The sequence below is a fragment of the Podarcis bocagei genome, assembly GCF_964188305.1.
Source record: "Podarcis bocagei genome assembly, chromosome: 1".
Taxonomy (NCBI): Eukaryota; Metazoa; Chordata; class Lepidosauria; order Squamata; family Lacertidae; genus Podarcis; species Podarcis bocagei.
This window is the reverse complement of record NC_138125.1, coordinates 28,571,197-28,588,840: the sequence shown is the minus strand read 5'-3', so window position 1 is coordinate 28,588,840 and position 17,644 is coordinate 28,571,197. Positions and strand designations below refer to the sequence as shown.

The window sequence follows — 17,644 nt, the reverse complement described above, 5'->3', positions numbered from 1 at the left end:
GGGTATAATCTTAGCTTTCATTTTTAAAAAAGGAAGCGGACATTTCTGAGGGACAGGGAAGGATATTGGGGTATGCTTGCTTAAGCACTTTTCTATTATTTCATTCATTCCCCGAGTCTGCAGCCTTTGCAGAATAAAACACAACTGGCTGGTTTGGGCATGTTTTATTCCAAAGTAACTTCCTTGAAATAAAGATGTTATGCCAATCTTATTGGAGATTCAGTAACTTCTTGTGAAATTCCTAGAGATGTTTTGGCTGGGCAGGGATAAAAACCAACTATTACTAGTCTTGCCTCAAATGGCAAAATGGATTGGGCTGGCCCTGTGCGATTCTGAAGGAGGTCTACTGTTGCTTGCATATGGAATTTGTGTAAGTAAGTGTAAGTGTAAATCAGGCAACCTATTTTTTCTGGAATTGGGACTTTGGCTCTTTTGTCCAGGTAACATTTAAACTGAGGGAGATTAAGGCTACTAAGTAAATTCAAAAGTTTTCCCAAATATAGTGCTCTCTGAATGTTTTTAGGGCTGCAACTCCCATCAGTCCTGACCACTGGCAATGCTGCCTGAGGATGATGGGAGTTGGAGTCTATAGCATCTGGAGGGCACCAAGATGGGGAATATTGTCCTAGACTAAAGAGATTTAAGTGGAGATTAAAATAGTTGGATTATGCCACAATCTTTTCTCTCTATTTGCTCCGGGTATCAAAGTGTTCAAAAGGGAATGTTTACCTCTATTTAGTTTGCTGAAGTTGAGAGTTTCCACTTGGAAAAATCTAGATCTTGAAATTCCAGTTCCAATAACTACATGGACTTAAATAAAGCTGGTCTTCAAAGAAGACCCTTATGGAACAACAAATCATCTTCAAGTACCATCCTGATCTTATGGCAAGCACACAATACCAAATAAGGGATCTAGGTTTCTTGTTACAAGAGCAACCCCAGCTCCTTCTTAACAACCTCCATAACCAGATTCCAATACCAAATGCATGTTTTTTTATAGCACAATTTAAGCAGGAAGCCCCCTTTGTAACCAGAGGTTTCCACTGATAAACTGAATTTGAAACCACAGCCCTGTTTGTGTATGCTGCCCAGCTATCCAGTGTTAAAGAGTTTAAAAGTGCAGAGTAGAAAGCACTGGGAGAGTTTTGCAAAACCAACTAGCAAATGGGGTCAGCATTAAACCAATGAATTGCTGTACGTTCCTTGGAGAGGTAGGTAATTGTTCTCTGAACTACATAAAATAAATACCATAACTCTGCAGTATCACTTCTTAAAATAATCTGGTAACTAACATGTCACAGGGAAAGGGGCAGTGTTAGGTTTCCTAGCGAGCCCAAGCCCCGTTTTTCAGGAGGCCCAGATCTCCTGGCCCCTACTTTTAATAATCTTTCTATTTCTACCGAGAACTTTTTGTGTGTGTACTCAATACTTTAAGGCAGTGTAATGTTCTGATGGGAAAAGAGAGTGAAGAGTGATTTACTGAAAACTTCACAACTGTGAAGAAAACTTGCCAGCTTGTTCCCTGCCAGGGACAAGGAAGCTGGATAAGGATGGATAATGTGGGAGTGGGAGGAGGTGGACTCTAGCCAGGTGGACTTAATTTGAGTCAAGAGTTAATCAGAGCTCAGCCCCAGAAGCCGTTTTTGAAGCCATGGCTCACACTTGCTGTTTAAACAGGCATACTAGTTACAGAAAACTCTTTTCAAGACATTTAAGGTCGCAGGCAGCGTGTGCTCTTTTTGGGTTTGCCCCTGAGAGAGGGAGGGATAGACTGACCTCAATATTTTGCTGTTTTTCCCACCTGACCAATTGAACCATTCTTTTGGCTTGCTGAAACATCTGTAATGTGAGTAATTTTTTAACAGAGCATTTCCCTCTCCCAATGCAGCCTAGCTGAGAAAGTCCTGAACGAAATTTGAAGAGAGCAGGACGTGAACAGGCAAAAGGCTTTATCAAGAGTTTCACACGCTCAGGGAGCTGAGGAGAATGCTCTCTTTTCTTTCAGTGTCCAAGAAAAACCTGTGAAAGGAGAGAGGATGAAGCAGGCCCGCTGCGGAGGTAGATTTGTTTCTCTTCACTGTGACCGTGTTTACCTGTCACCACTCCCTTTCCAATTCCATAAAAAAAGCATGCCAAATATATCCCCTCCCACAACCAAATGAAAATTCATCAAGACTGAGAGTTTAAACATGGAAAACAAAACTCTTGGTCTTTTAACGGCTGAATTCTGACAGTATTCCTCCTTGCTTTTGGGCTGAAGTGAGCAACAGGTGTGACTGAGTGCCACAATTCATCTTCATGTTAGGCCATGCCTGAAAGAAGGGTTGGGTATTTCATCTGCAAAATGAAAACAGCTCTTTGTGCCCAAAATAGTCTTAATGGAGGAGTATCCAACCACAGAAGCGACTCATAATATATGAGCAAGACCCTAATGACCCTATGAGTCACTGAACGCCCATACAGTAGCTCTGAGGGTTTGGATGGCAGAGTCCCAGCAAAGAAGAAGGGCATAACTTTTCCTCTTCTTGCAAACCCTGGGATCTAACTCAAGAGACTAACAGGCAAGCCACTGCAATGCTAATTAAGGCCAGTGTCAAAAGTCAGCATGGTTCATGCATCCTGCTGATGGCCCACACCCCAGCAGGAGAGGGGGTTTGTCCAAGGGGTGTCCTAAACCATCACTCTTTCACAGACAGACCCAAGTCTGCCCAAGGCAGACAGTTCAAATTGTGCTCTCTCCCACAACAATCAGCAAGCTGCTCTTGTCGTCAGGCAGCTGTCAAAGTCCCAGCATCTCAGTAAGGTCAACCACTAATACTTACCCTGGGTTTGGAAGCTGCCATTTATTTTCCCGATATGCTGCACAGTGATGCTACATCAGGGGCATTGTGGGAAATGAGAAGTGCTCTTGCCCCTACCCCCAAGGGGCTAATACTTGTGGGCTCTTTGCCCCTTCAAGCCTGGAGCTGTCTCTGCCCTCAATAGTGGTAAAAGTAATATTATTTTACCACTCTGGAGTAATCATTTGCTGGAGGCCCTACATGCAGCAAATTTTAGATAAACTGCAAGGTCAGCAGGCTGTCAATTCAGTTTATCGCCATTTCACATGTGCTTGAGATTTCGGTCACCGAGTGATGTGCATTTTCAGATTCTTAGCTAAACTACCCCTTCATTTCAACTCCGAAGAGTAATAGGAACATAGGAAGTTGCACTATATTGAGTCAGATCATTGCTCCACCTAGCTCAGTGTTGTCTACACTGACTCGCAGCCGCTCTCCAGGGTTCAGACAGGATTCCTTCCCCTGCAGCCCTACCTGGAATTCAGAGAGGCAATGAAAAATGCATAGTGGTGGCAGGAAGAGGTAATGAGATAAGAGCACATTTCTGTACCCACTTCACTGTACTGTCTTAGTCTCTCCTTCAAGCAAAGCCCTGCCCCCAATTCTGTAAAATTCCAAAACAACAAATATTTTATAACGTGGAAAAGACAGCAACCCATCGGACAAAACAAATGAAGTAGCAACGTGAAATTTCTGGTGCAATTATCAGGAGAGATTTGGGATGAGGAGCCAGCACACAGTTGACACCTGGTCTTACCTCTTGCTTTCATCAGATTCTAGGAAGACTAGAAATCCTAAACTAATGTTTGATATCAATAAAGGACTAGATGTGCACTTAAATGAAATTTAATCCATTTAAGATGCAAATGCTGTTGGTTCAGCGAATCATCTGATCCAGGGTTAGGTGTCGCACTTCCCCTTAAGTCTCACAGGTTGTTAGCGCTTGTTGATGTGGCACACCTACATGGTTGAGTATCAGTGCCTTTTACCAGCTTTGGCTGTTGCACCCTTTTCTCAAAAAAGGGATTTGGCCACAGTCATCATGCTCTAGAGAACTGGAAAAGTATAACAAAAGGTCCACAATATCATTGCCAAACTCTTGATCTCTGCTGTCTATTTCGTTGTTTCTTCAGCTTGTAAGCCACTATGTTTTACAGCAATATAGAAAGAAGGTATACAAATTAAAAGTGAAATGAAATGAGAAAGGTCTGAGACTGGGCGATCAGAGTGTAATTTCACCCTATTTTGTCTTGCTCATTTCTGGGCTTTTAAAGGTGCTACTACTTTCCTGCAAAGCCTCAAATGGCTTGGGACTGTGCATGCCCATATCTGAAATACGGCACTGATCTGAGGTTTGGTGGGTGTGCATGAAAAACACGAGTACCTGCAGGTGTGGTGGCCCTGTCAGCATAAGACTTTGGGCATCTGGTGCCTCTTTGAAGAGCAGGAAGCTGAAACAATCTTTTTTGGCCACAAAAGCTTATGCCCCCCCATATTTATGGGTCTTCAAGGTGCAATAAGAGTCTCAGCTCTTTCCATTGCATTAGTTGACCGCCAATATAAAGTGACAACTTACAGCACTAACTGATGTGGATCTGCTGAGAATTCAACCCCACTGTGTTTAGAATTACGACTCTGTTGAGATTTAACCAGGTCCTGTAGCACAATAAGAATCAAAACGTATTACTTCACAGCAAGCAGTGTTCTCCAGTGAAAAAGCCCCATTAGAGACATGGCAGGAAACTATTGCTTTGACCATTAAAAAGAAAATCCAGTTATGGAAATAATCAGCTTGAAACATTACTTATTGAGTCTCGGTGTTTTAACACTGATGCTGTATTACAGCACATCTTCCCATTACATAATGGCACTGAAAATTAAAAGACGGTTTTCGTAGCAAATGCACAGCTGGTCCGTCAAAGCTCAAATAGGATTACTGCTGTATGGCATATATCAATGGCATGGAGAGGATTGTAGACCCACGTATAAACCTTGCTTGTTAAAATGCTCTAAACCAGCCTTCCCAAACCTGCAGATAACTTTGGACTAAAACTCCCATTATCCCTGGCCAGGGCAGATGGAGGGCAACAAGCTGGGGATGGCTACCCTAAACCAAGGGCAAGATCAAACAGGCATAGCTGTCAACGTTTTCCTTTTTTTAAGGGAAATTCCCTTATTCCGAATAGGATTCCTCACAAGAAAAGGGAAATGTTGACAGCTATGCAAACAGGGCCAGGGCACATAGGTTATGCACATGGTGGAATACAGGAATAGGCCACTCTACCACATGAAATAAGAACTGAGATATATTCCTATTTCCCTTACACACTTGGCAGATCCAGCTCTGCTTTGGGAAAAACTGTGTTCTCTTTCCTACTGCCCTGCTCAGCGAGATAACACACTGGACTGTGATATTCCTCATTCCTGAAGATCGTTTGAAGGCTTGAAGCAATACTTCATCAATACTGCCCCCCATCACAGGTCACACAGTATTTTTCTCCTGTTGTTGCAAGAGCAGCAACACCACTCCCTGCCAGTGTTGGGATATTCCATTCCACCGTAAGAACAGACGTGTGGAATTGTTGTATGTCACATGTCTGTTTACACTCCAGCACAGCTTGCTGGGAACTTCTGTTTGTGTACAGCTTTTGCTTTTGCTGCCTTGCTTTGGACACGAAGGAGATCAGACATGTTTCCTTTTGTCCTGATGTACAGTGGTGCCTCGCAAGACGAAATTAATTCGTTCCGCAAGTTTTTTCTTCTTGCGAAGCACGGTTTCCCATAGGAATGCATTGAAAATCAATCAATGGGTTCCTATGGAGACCGTCCGGGGACAGAGGGGAAGCGCCGCTCTGTCCCCTCTTTTGAAGCAAGGGGCTGCGGGGAGAATATCGCTTCTCCCCGCCGCCCCTTTCTTCAAAAGAGGTCCGGGGACAGCGGGGAAGACGCGCTGCGCTTCCCGCTGTCCCCGGACCTGGGGCTGCGGGGAGAAGATCGCTTCTCCCCGCCGCCCCTTGCTTCAAAAGAGGTCCGGGGACAGCAGGGAAGACGCGCTGCGCTTCCCGCTGTCCCCGGAGCTTGCGGGGCAAGCTTCGTTTTGCGAAGCAAGCCCATAGGGAAATTCGTCTTGCGAGGCAACTCGAAAACGAAAAAACCTTTCGTTTTGCGAGTTTTTCGTCTCGCGAGGTGTTCGTCTTGCGGGGCACCACTGTATGCCGAATAAACTGCTTGTAAATATACTGACACAACTTCTCCTACCACTTCTGTTGCGTGGCGTTTACTCTGCTGAGTAGCGTGCCCTAGCTTCTGAAGCTTGGGTTGCAGATGCTGCACCAAGGACTGGAGATCGCCCGGCACACCGGCCGGTGGGCTGGAAGCAGCTGGGGACCTGCCAACTGCCCCCGTTTCCTTGGTTGCACGCCAACAGCCAGATCCCCTGAAGGCATTTTAGTAGTGGGTAGCAATGCTGGCCTATATATCCATGAAAACCAGGGCTTTCTTTCAGCTGAAACTTGCCGGAACTCAATTCTGTCATCTCTCAGGTGGCTGCCATTACTGTTCTAAGAAAACAAGGGAGGTGTTCATGGCATCTCTTTTTCTGGAAAATAGCACTGACAAAATCTCTAGATTTTATACATTTATAGATCCATGGGTGGAAGCAAACTAAGACAGTGGGAAGCCATTGTGGATGGAAGCTTCACTCCCATTCAAAAATGGCTGCTAATCTACTGCTAAGATGGTAGTCCTGGGGCCCACTGGGATGGACTGGTGAGAGGTCCTTCTCAGCCTCTGGGGCCCTTGGCCACTGCCCAACATGACCAGTCACTGGCACTTGGTCTGATATCGCAAATACCAGTGCTACACAGTGATATCTCCAGATGATGAAGTCAGATACTGATATACATTCCTGCACTGGTGTTATTAATTTGCAACAATTAGTAAGCTTGGAGGGATAATGGACATGATGGATTAAAAATGCATAGAAAATGGTAGGTGTGGTTATTCTAGAGGCATATCCTTCCTCACTAATGGTCAGTCTCAGTCTCCCTCTCCCTGCTCTTCCCTGGCAGTGCTTGTGGGCATTTTCTTATTTCATTTACAATTCATGCAAAATTACTTTCTTCACACTAGGACTGAGCAGAAAAGACTGCAAGCAGAAAAAGTCAGTTCGAGTAGTAAACACAAAAGAATGTGATGCTTCCCACACGGAACATTTTGACAAAGCAAATGGAAGGGAGCCTCTGTAAATTTGGTGGTTATAAAATATGTATGTGCAAAACTGCATTTCTCAAAGTCTTCTGCAGCCAGGGAGAAAACCTCACCTGTGGCAGGTGGGTGGGAGCCTTTGTACTAGACAGTCTGTCAAGGAGGGGGGGGAACTAGTTCACTGTTACATAACCAATTCATTTCTCACAGTCCTTGATCTAAAATTCTCTCTTTGTTGGGTAAAAATGGGGAACAACAACATAAATATATGCAGCAAGTCAAAGCTCTCAGGTGGCAACAGATGACCGTACCTACTCTTAGAATCACAGAATTGTAGAAGGGACCCGAACGGTCATCTAGTCCAAACCCTGCAATGCAGGAATCTCAGCTAAAGCATCCATGACAGATGGCCATCCAACCTCTGCTTAAAAACCTCCAAGGAAGGAGAGTCCACAACCTCCCAAGGGAGTCTGTTCCACTGTCAAACAGCTCATACTGCCAGAAAGTTCTTCCTGATGTTTTGTCAGTTTCTCCTGTCTTGTAACTTAAATCCATTGGTTTGGGTCCTATCCTCCAGAGAGGGAGAAAACAAGCTTGCTACATCTTCCATGTGGCAACCCTTTAAATAGCTCCTCTCAGCCGCTTCTCCAGTCTAAGCATACCCAACTCCCTCAACTGTTCCTCACAAGGCTTGGTTTCCAGACCCTTGATCATCTTGGTTGCCCTCCTCTGCACATGTTCCAGCTTGTCAATATCCTTCTTAAATGGTGGCGCCCAGAACTGGACAGTGTTCCAGGTGTGGTCTGACCAAAGCAGAATATAATGGTACTATGACTTCCTTTGATCTGGACACAAATCTTCTGTTGTTGCAGTCTAGAATAGCATTAGCTTTTTGTGCTGATGCATCACACTGATGACACATGTTCGGCTTGTGGTCTACTAAGACTCCTAGAACCTTTTCACATGTACTACTGGCAATCCAGGTGTCTCAACTTATATTTGTGCATCTGGTTCTTCCTGCCTAAGCACAGAACCTTTGTCCCTACTGAAATTCCTTTTGTTAGTTTGGGCCCAGTCAGGGACGCGGACTTATAAAAAATATTGGGGGGGCCCGGGAAAGCTCATGAATAATAAATAAGCTCATGAATATGCAAATAAAGTGGCTCCGGCCCTAAATAGGGCAAGCCACGCCCCCCCAGCCAGCCGATTGGCTGGCTGGGAGGTGTGGCCAGTCGGGATTCCCCTGTTCTCGCGGGGGCTGAAACCGCCAGGAGGAAGGAAATTCCCCCCGGCAGTGCCTTGGCAGTGGCGGTGGTGCTGCGAAGCAGCGAGGCAGGAGCCCCCGCCCCCGGCGCTCTGCTGGAAGGGCGCCCGAGATTATTGGGGGGGCTGAGCCCCCCAAAAAATTTTTTTGAGGGGGCTCGAGCCCCCTCAAGCCCCATGGAGTCGGCGCCTATGGGCCCAGTTCTCCAATCCATTAAGGTCATATTGAATCCCAATTCTGTCTTCTGTGGCATTAGCTACCCCCTCCCAGTTTGGTGCCATCTGCAAATCTGATGAGCACCCCCTCAATTCTTTCCAAGTTGTTTGTAACATTGAACAACAACAGGTCAAGAAAAGAACGCTGCAACACCCCATTTGTCAGGGTTTTTTTGCACTCTTGAGGTGCGGTATAACAACCCTACCCAATCATTAACAAAATGGTTTAAATCCCCAAGCTGTTCCAGTAGGACAAAGGGCTGAATTTCTGAAAGTGACACAATATTGCTATTTTGAGGGCTTTCAAAAGGTTAATCTCTTTGCAACAGGACCACTACATTGACGAAAGATATATACGAATCTTGCACAACTGAAGGCGCCTACAGAACTAACCAAATCCCCACATGTATCCTTCAAAGTACTATTTTGTGGCCAAGGGATCCTTTTTGAAAGTGATTTTTTTAAAAGTTTACACATGTGCAAAGCACCTATTGGCCCAAGAATGATGCCATCTGGGGTGGTGGGGGAATGTTTCATGGAGAGTCTTTGTGAGATGTTTTGTCTAGCAATAACAGAGGGTAAGCCCAGCCTGCTCCCTTTTGGTGGAGAAGTGGGCAGCTGTGAGAGGGCTTGTGAAGACAGCTAAGAGGCAGGGCTGTGAAGGTGTTTTCCTTCCCTTGAGAATGCTAAGGCGATGCCTCGTGAAGAGCAGCCTTCTCCTACCCTACTGAAAACATTTTTGTCTGAAGAGCTGCTCTCCTGTGTGAACTGCAGACCCTGACTGAAGGAGCTGTCAGCATTTTGGAGGAGACCCCTCTTTCCTGTGCTCCCCTAAAACCGCCATTGCCAGGGATAGATGTCTGATATTCAGAGGTTAACAAGACAGACCTATGATGCAAGCAAGATATGCAGTAATTTTATTTTCCTTATTTAACCAGACACCAGACCTGTTACAAAGATTTCTCCAAACGTGACACGAAGGCCGGTAACATCAACCCTGCCATACGGGAATCCCTGCCTGGAGGCAGTCAGGTCATATAGCAATGACCAGAAGAGGAATGACTGCTGGGAGGAGCACAGAGGGAAGCACAACCAGACACCTTCACCTGCCCCAGCTGCAACAAAACATGGCTCTCCCATATCGGCCTCTACAGCCACAGGAGGCCCTGTAACCTTCCAACAGGTTGACTTCACCCACAATGGGCACTCCTCCATTGTCTCCTGAGACAGATGGATGCCAACCTATTATTTTCCACTTGGGACGAATTCCAGAAGGGGAGTGGACATTCCAACTTTGCATGGGCAGGTCCTGAAGAACTAGAGAGATGCATTTTCCCCATATGTCTCAATCTGGGGGAATGTCTAGGAGTCTTGAGCTACCATCAGTAGGACCTGGGCTTGCTCAAAATCCTTTGCTGCCTCAGGATGACATGGTGCCACCTGTACTTCAACCCCAACTTCACACATAGAAGCTGACCTGACAGGCAGTTGAATCTTATTTCAACACCGGTAATAGGGTAATATCCTTCCCTAGACCAGAGGGCAGCACGGCATGCACAGCTTACTCCTACCAACACCTTGCCATGGCTCCTGCCTTACCTGCCAAAACCATAGGGTCAGGTCCAGTTACAGAACCTCCAGACAATGGCAGTGCTTGTATTGTTTATTTTTAATTCATTTCAGCCACTTTGGGGGGGGGGACAATAACTAGCTGAAAAGCAGGATAAAAATATAATAAACAAACAAACAAACAAACAAACAAACAGATGGCTATATGGAGACTCCATGTTGAAAGAACATGGAGCTTAATACCAGTTGTTCAAAGGCACTGGTAGACGGAGCTGTTGCCTTCCAGCTCTGGTTGTTGGCTTCCCAGAGACATCTGGCTGGCCCTTGTGGATCGTCAAGACCCCAAGTTACTGCAGAGGAGCTTTGAGGGACTGGATTCTGGAGTTTTTGTCTGATCCAGGATGGCTCTTTTTACATTCGTACATTTAAAGCATGGCCTTGAACCAATGTTTGCTCCCAGTTGGAGGCTTAATACTGAGCTATCACAAGTGCTGTCAAGGTCGTGCTTTGGGGCAGAAGTCCAAGGCCTTACTCAGAAGAATGAGCAAGAGGGGCTCCCACGTTTTTCAGGGCTAGTTTACCACATTTTGAAGTGAAGTATTCAAATCTAAATGCACCATCATCAAAAGAACACCCCTGTCCCTAGACCATTACTGTAAGTTCATAGTCTAAGGCTCCATCTGCACTGTAAATGAAAGCAGCACCATACAGACATGGCTTCTACCAAAGAATCATGGGAACTGTAATTAATTGAGGGTGAAGAGAGCTATTGGGAGACCCCCTATTTTTCTCACAGCAGGAGTTTGAGCGTTTTTCTCTCAGAAAGATACTTATCTGTTACTTTTTCTATACCAGGCTTTCATTCATCTTTGGAAAGTGATGAATGCACCTGTTTAATTTAGTTCAGAAGTTAATGTGAGAAATGCTATTCACATTACTGTGAGAACTTTCTAGCCACAGGGCTGGCTCTTGCAAGACATTCAGGTACCAGAGATGGAAAATCCACACAGCACCCCACTTTCCCACTGACAGAGAGGCTCACAGCTCCCTGGAAATTCCCTTGGGCAAAACTCATGAACAAGACGTGTACAAAAGACTGATGACCTATTGATGGATTGTGCTCCAAAGGTAAGATCTGCCTGTTCTTTTTAATGGCTCCTCAACTTCAATCCAGACAACAACAGTTTTACCACACACACACAATCCCATCTCTACCTTCTTAGTTTGCCTAAATGGGATATTTCTGATTCCCAGCACGAAATAGAACCAAGGCAATTTCTTGCATTATATAACTGCCTTTTCCTTTTCGCTAAACTCCAGGAACACCACCTAAAACTCTGGTATGTGAAAGTATAGAAGTCAATAATGGATGCATTGAGAAGAGAAGGGGAGGAACTCCCAACACATTATCGACTTGCATTTTTCTGAAGCCCTGCGGGTGTTAATGTCTGGGAAGATAATGCATTCCGGAAAGAGACAAGAGACACCAAAGGGTTGCTAGGACCAACGAGAGAAATAACCGCTTTCCCTTTAAGCAGGTGCTCGAGCAGATTCGAGTACAGACTGGAGAGAGGAGAGTGCTTGAATGGGGCACCATCAATCGCGAGCAACAGAGCGCAGCTAAAGTGGGAACATTTGGGTGAGGGGACAGGGAGAAAGATCACCCCTCCAAAAGCACCCGATCTCCAGACTGAGAGCCGTCCCCTAGGAGAGTTTAAAAGCAACAGACAGACAAACCCAACAGCGTCCTTGTGTCACAGGCTATATAATACAAAGAGCGATTACCACCGCCGATCGTGGGCGATCACGGATCTCCCTGGCTACCGGGTCTTCCCCGGTGCCGATTTCTAGCAAATGATTTACAAAAAGGGGGGGGGGGGTTAAAAAAAAGCCAAGCGTAAAAAAACACCCTCTATAAACGCAGTGTCCCTTCCTTCACCTCCACCGCGCCCTACCGCGGCGTTCGCCGAGCTACTTTCGAGGCAGGCTAAGTATCTCGGTCTTCTTTGTTTGGCTGCGAGGGATTTGCACGCTCCAAGCGTGGTGCTCTCCGGTCCCCGCCAGGCAGCCGGTGCAGTTTCGCAGGCTGAAAGTGCTCCGCGCAGCCCAGGCGAAACCCGGGAGGAGATCTGGACGCGGCGACGCGCACATGTTCCCACGGCGGGGCGAGGCTGCGATCACACCGGCAATATCTGCGGCCGTCGCTGCCTCCTTGGCCTGACCCTGCCCTCCACCTGCCTCGTTTGGTTTGCGGGAGAAGATCAGAAAATACAAACGTGGTGTGCAGCAAGAGATCGGGTTACCTTGGAAGCGCCACGCAGTCTCTCTCTCTCTCTCCCTCCAGCAAAAAGATGTGTGTGCTGAAAGGCTGTGGTGGGGAGATGGGGGAAATTTAAATCCCGGCAGGAAAGTTCAGCGGCAGGCGATGCAAGCGGAGGAAACCAAGCCCTCCCATCCCCTCTTGGAGCCAGAGGGCTACACTCCTGGCGCTCTCCTCCCTTCCCTCCGAGGGAAGGAACCCGCGCAGGGGAGAGCCTCCATTGGGCAGGATCCGAAGCCGGGGAGAGCGAAAGAGGATCGGGATTGGCTGGTGGGGAAGGAGGGTGTGGCAAGGCTGTCCCAGGGTGTTTCCTCGTTCTCTCGACCCCCCCAGTGCAGCCTCGGAGATGTCGAAGGGTTGACCGTCTATTTTCATTCTCGAAGGCTTTAACTGTAAAATGCAAAACAACCGCGCGCAATCCTCCCTCGTCATCGGTGGTATATTATAAATGCACATAACGTTTTACAGAGTGACATAAAAAACCAATGAGATTAGAAATAGAGATATGTGTTCCGAAGATGTTATTATTAAATAGAACGAAATAATAAGAAACCTTCGTTAGATGCCCGACCGCATTCTGGAGGTGTCACACCGAAGCACACCAGCCAAGCAAAACAATTGCCCTCTGCCACAAAAAATCTAACAGCAAACAGCGCTGTACAAGTAAACCAGCCAGCAGAACGGAAGACCATATGACAAGCCCATTTTCACCCTCCCAGAACAATTTTTTAAACGAAGTTTGGTGCGACAGATTCAAGGGATAAGAGTGTTTCTTTTCAGGCAAGCATCGTTACAACTAAGATGTTTTAATGTCAGCTTTGTTTTAATTCGACTCACCCTGTCCATGATTGATGCTGTATTCTAATTTCTGGGGTTTTTCTGATTCTTCTTGTTTTGTCAGTGGTAATCACCCTTGAAGAACAGCTGTTGACAAGTGGGTTATACTTTTTGTCGAATGAATAAATGGACAAAGAAGTAAAACTGATTATGACATAGCATGTACATGATTGTATGTAAGAGCTACATGAAAGCCAATTTCGCACTGAAAACGTTTATTTAGAACTGCAATGACTTCCAAACATCTGGATACAGGGAAAAACAAATGTTCACACAATTTTCTGGCAACAACAGTGTTTCCTACAGTTATTTATTGTATTTCTTACTCTCCCTTCACCAGAAGGTCCCATGGCAGGTTACAGTATATACAACCGCAATTAAGATCGGGGAAAAACCCCACCCACAACCCCCATAATATAATCCATACAGCATATTACAAGGAGGAGAGTATAAAAAGTATTCTTCAATTCTCAGTGGCCTTCTAGTACAAAGACAGTACGGTACTACTAAGATCTAAAAAGGCTGGTTTAAGTTGTATTAAGAGTGCCACATACAGTACAATAAAGTGCTTTGGTGGAATATAAAACATAGGTGATAACACAAATACAAGGTGCCAGCTGCTGTATAAAGTGCTAACAACAACTCATAAAGTTCAATATCAATACCATAATGGGGTAATGATGGTACCACACATTCCTTTTCCTTCTTGTGTTGTGCCACACAGAGAAGTGTGAAGTGGTCCACATACATTTTTTAAGTCACTTTCAGTTTCCATTTTAACTTAGAACAAGATGTTAACTGGAGTTGCATCACACATAACAAAATACATTGGGGCAGACCTGGTATGACTACATACACCCTCATTTAGCTATGCCAAAATAGGATTCGTAGATAAATCATTATCCCTGCAGTTGACCTTAGGGGTGGAAGGCAGTTGAAAACCAAGAAACTAATGTCCTGTACAATCCACAGCTCATCTTACGGTAGTTTGGAATCCAGTTACTGAAGTCAAGGTTGTAGTTTCAACTGTTTAGGTTGTCATGTGTGAGCAAGGATTTTGCCCCCACTCTATTAAGCATTTAGTATTCCTCCTTCATCAGAAATGTTCCCATTATAGCTAGTAATCAATATTCCGCTTTATATGCCAACCCACATAATGCACACAGACTTACTGACTTTTCTTGGTCACTGCAAGATCCAGTATTCTCTACCATGCACAATATTATTTACTCAGAGACTAGAATAATTCAACATTGCCTATGAGCTCAACCATTCAAGCACTTTCTTGCCCTTTAAAGCAGCATTCTAGAAGAAAAGAGAATGATTTTTTATTTCTATTTCAGCAATGCCAACATCTTGTAAGATTCCCTTCTGTTCATTACAAGCAGCTGGTGTTGCTGTGAAAACGAAATACATTAATGTGAAAATGCAGGCAATTTATTCTCAGAATTTCCACCTCCTTATTGTGCAACATTTTTTTTTAAATTACATAATACCCCACCCTACAGTTAGAGGTACACAGTAAATTGCACATTTATATCCTTTGGCCACATATGATTACACACTAGCCCATAAGATTAGGAAGTCTGCTGTTTTGCCAGTGGGTAAAAGGTGTGGGACATGGGTGGTGCTCTGGTCTAAACCACTGAGCCTCTTGGGCTTGCTAATTGGAAGGTCGGCAGTTCGAATCCGCATGACGGGGTGAGCTCCCATTTTTCTGTCCCAGCTCCTGCCAACCTAGCAGTTCGAAAGTATACCAGTGTGTGTAGATAAATAGGTACCACTACAGCGAGAAGGTAAACGGAGTTTCCGTGCGCTTTTATCATGGTGTTCTGTTGCACCAGAAGTGGTTTAGTCATGCTGGCCACATGCCCTGGTAAAGCTGTCTGTGAACAAACGCCGGCTCCCTCACCCTGAAAAGCAGAGATGAGTTCTTTGGCTTCAACCAGGGCCTTTTGACAGCAGCATTCTCAAGCATTGAGGGATGGCTCCATCTCCTCTGTTGGATCAAAGAATTCTTCCTCTAACCTCCCACACGAGGAAATCCTCAAGATTGGCTCCAGGAGTTCCTGCCCACTCCTCTAGGTCCTTGACCTTTGGCATGTCTGGTTCATTCTCTGAGGACTCCGTGTCTAGTGCCGGGTCATGGGTAAGCATAACACACACCATACACAACATTTTATTTAGCACTTGTAACTGGGCTACTTGCACTAGGTGAGAGGGCAGGAGAAGATGATGACTTCATGCCTAGTGAGCTAGAAAGGTGCCATTGCTCTGAGGAACAGCATGTTTTTGCATGTTTAACATTTCAGCAATTCAGATGGCAATTCACACCAAGTAGCAGAAGCTGTGGAAAACTGTATCTGCAAACCCTCCTGCTTCATTTAACCACAGTTCCCTGAGGTTGGACATAATGGGAGAAACTGTGGTTAGTTCAGTAGTTAAGAAGGAAAGTAGTAGGACTTCAGAACTATGGAGATTCTCCAAAGGAAGCCCTATGCACAATGCATTGGCAGTAGTCTAATGTGACTGCTGCTACAGCACAGATAACAGTGACTAGGAGAAGCACAGTTGGTGCACCAGTCTGAGTCTGTGAAAGCCAATTCATGCCACCTGGAGACAATCAGCCACGTCGTGTATCCACAGCAGTGACCAGAGGAGGAATGACGCCTTCAACTGCCCCACCTGCAACAAAACATGTCTCTCCCATATCAGTCTCTACAGCCACAGCAGGCGCTGCAATTCTCCAACAGTTTGACTTTACCTCCCAACGGTGCACCCTTCCATTGCCTCCCAAGACAGACGGAGGCCAGCCCAGGTTCACCTGAAATATAGACTTCCTATCACTGCTAAATACTTCTTGTTTGCATTCCTGCGTTCTCAGCCCAGCTTGAGGAAGAGCACAATTAAGCTGGAAATTATATGTTGTCTCCAACACTTCTCAGCCACCACACACAATTAGAGCATTAGCTAACCGTCTGTTTGGGTTTGTTCATGCTGGAGATGGAACAGGCAGCAATACTTTGAGATTAACCTCCTGCTAATTCGGGGGGTGGGGTGGAGGAGAGAATCCACATAAGCATTATTACTAGTACTTTTAGGAGTATTTTTTGAGTACTGGACAACTAAGAACCTCAATGGGGAATCTTCAGCAAAAGCGGGTGGGGAAGGCAGACAGCTGTAGAGTGAGGTCATATTATGTCATTCTTTTCAGCATTCTTATATCCCACTCCCTTCTGTGCATTTTTCTCTCCAGGCAGGAGCAAAGTCAACACATATTCATGATAAAAAATAAAGTAAGACTGGTTGGCACAATCCAGTTGAAGCTGAGCACCTTTCAGTCACATTCTTTTCTCTGGAAGAGGCTTAAAGCAGATGCTTAAATCTCCCATTTCAAAGAAAAGCACCCAGAAAATGCCTAGCGTTAGCTGATTTGTGCCTATAGATTGTTTTGCACAGCCCTAACACGTCCCAAATCACTTTTAAGAATTCAGTTCCTCAAAAGATATTAGTCACAAATACAATCTAACAACACTGGAAACCTCAGACCGGCGTAAGCCAGTCCAATAAACAGAACCAAAACAAACAGGAACACAAACTCACCCCAAGCCAATTTATTTTGAGTGCAAAGCGCCAAAGAAAACAAGACAGACAGAATTTATGGTCAGCAAATCTCAGCAATGCAAGATTATTATTTTTAAAAAACCACAAAACATTAGCAGTGCCACTACCTGGCTTATGTATTTAGGCAATTGATAAACAATATACATCGATAATGTGTTAGTTTGAGCAGTTGGCTAACAGCCCTCCTTCAGGTGTGCTGGGGCTGGAAAATGTGCAACCGCATTTCTCAAACTGTGCTCCAGAGACCACCAGGACACTTCAGTGCTTCATCCCACCTGCCTTGTCATGCTGTGGCTTTATTGTTGAGCGGTGGGTAGCAGCATTTAGAATCATAGAATCATAGAATCATAGAGTTGGAAGAGACCACAAGGGCCATCGAGTCCAACCCCCTGCCAAGCAGGAAACACCATCAGAGCACTCCTGACATATGGTTGTCAAGCCTCTGCTTAAAGACCTCCAAAGTAGGAGACTCCACCACACTCCTTGGCAGCAAATTCCACTGTCGAACAGCTCTTACTGTCAGGAAGTTCTTCCTAATGTTTAGGTGGAATCTTCTTTCTTGTAGTTTGGATCCATTGCTCCGTGTCCGCTTCTCTGGAGCAGCAGAAAACAACCTTTCTCCCTCCTCTATGTGACATCCTTTTATATATTTGAACATGGCTATCATATCACCCCTTAACCTCCTCTTCTCCAGGCTAAACATGCCCAGCTCCCTTAGCCGTTCCTCATAAGGCATCGTTTCCAGGCCTTTGACCATTTTGGTTGCCCT

General features: G+C 45.4%; 1 protein-coding gene across 1 annotated transcript in view; it reads right to left on the bottom strand.

Annotated features, from left to right (window-relative positions):
• STON2 (stonin 2) overlaps nucleotides 1–12,585 on the bottom strand; it is a 74,056-nt gene extending 61,471 nt beyond the window's left edge. The window contains exon 1 of the mRNA XM_081172808.1: nucleotides 12,398–12,585. The gene's annotated coding sequence lies outside the window, so the exon portion shown is untranslated. The remainder of the gene's footprint in view (nucleotides 1–12,397) is intronic.
• Nucleotides 12,586–17,644: the final 5,059 nt, after the last annotated feature.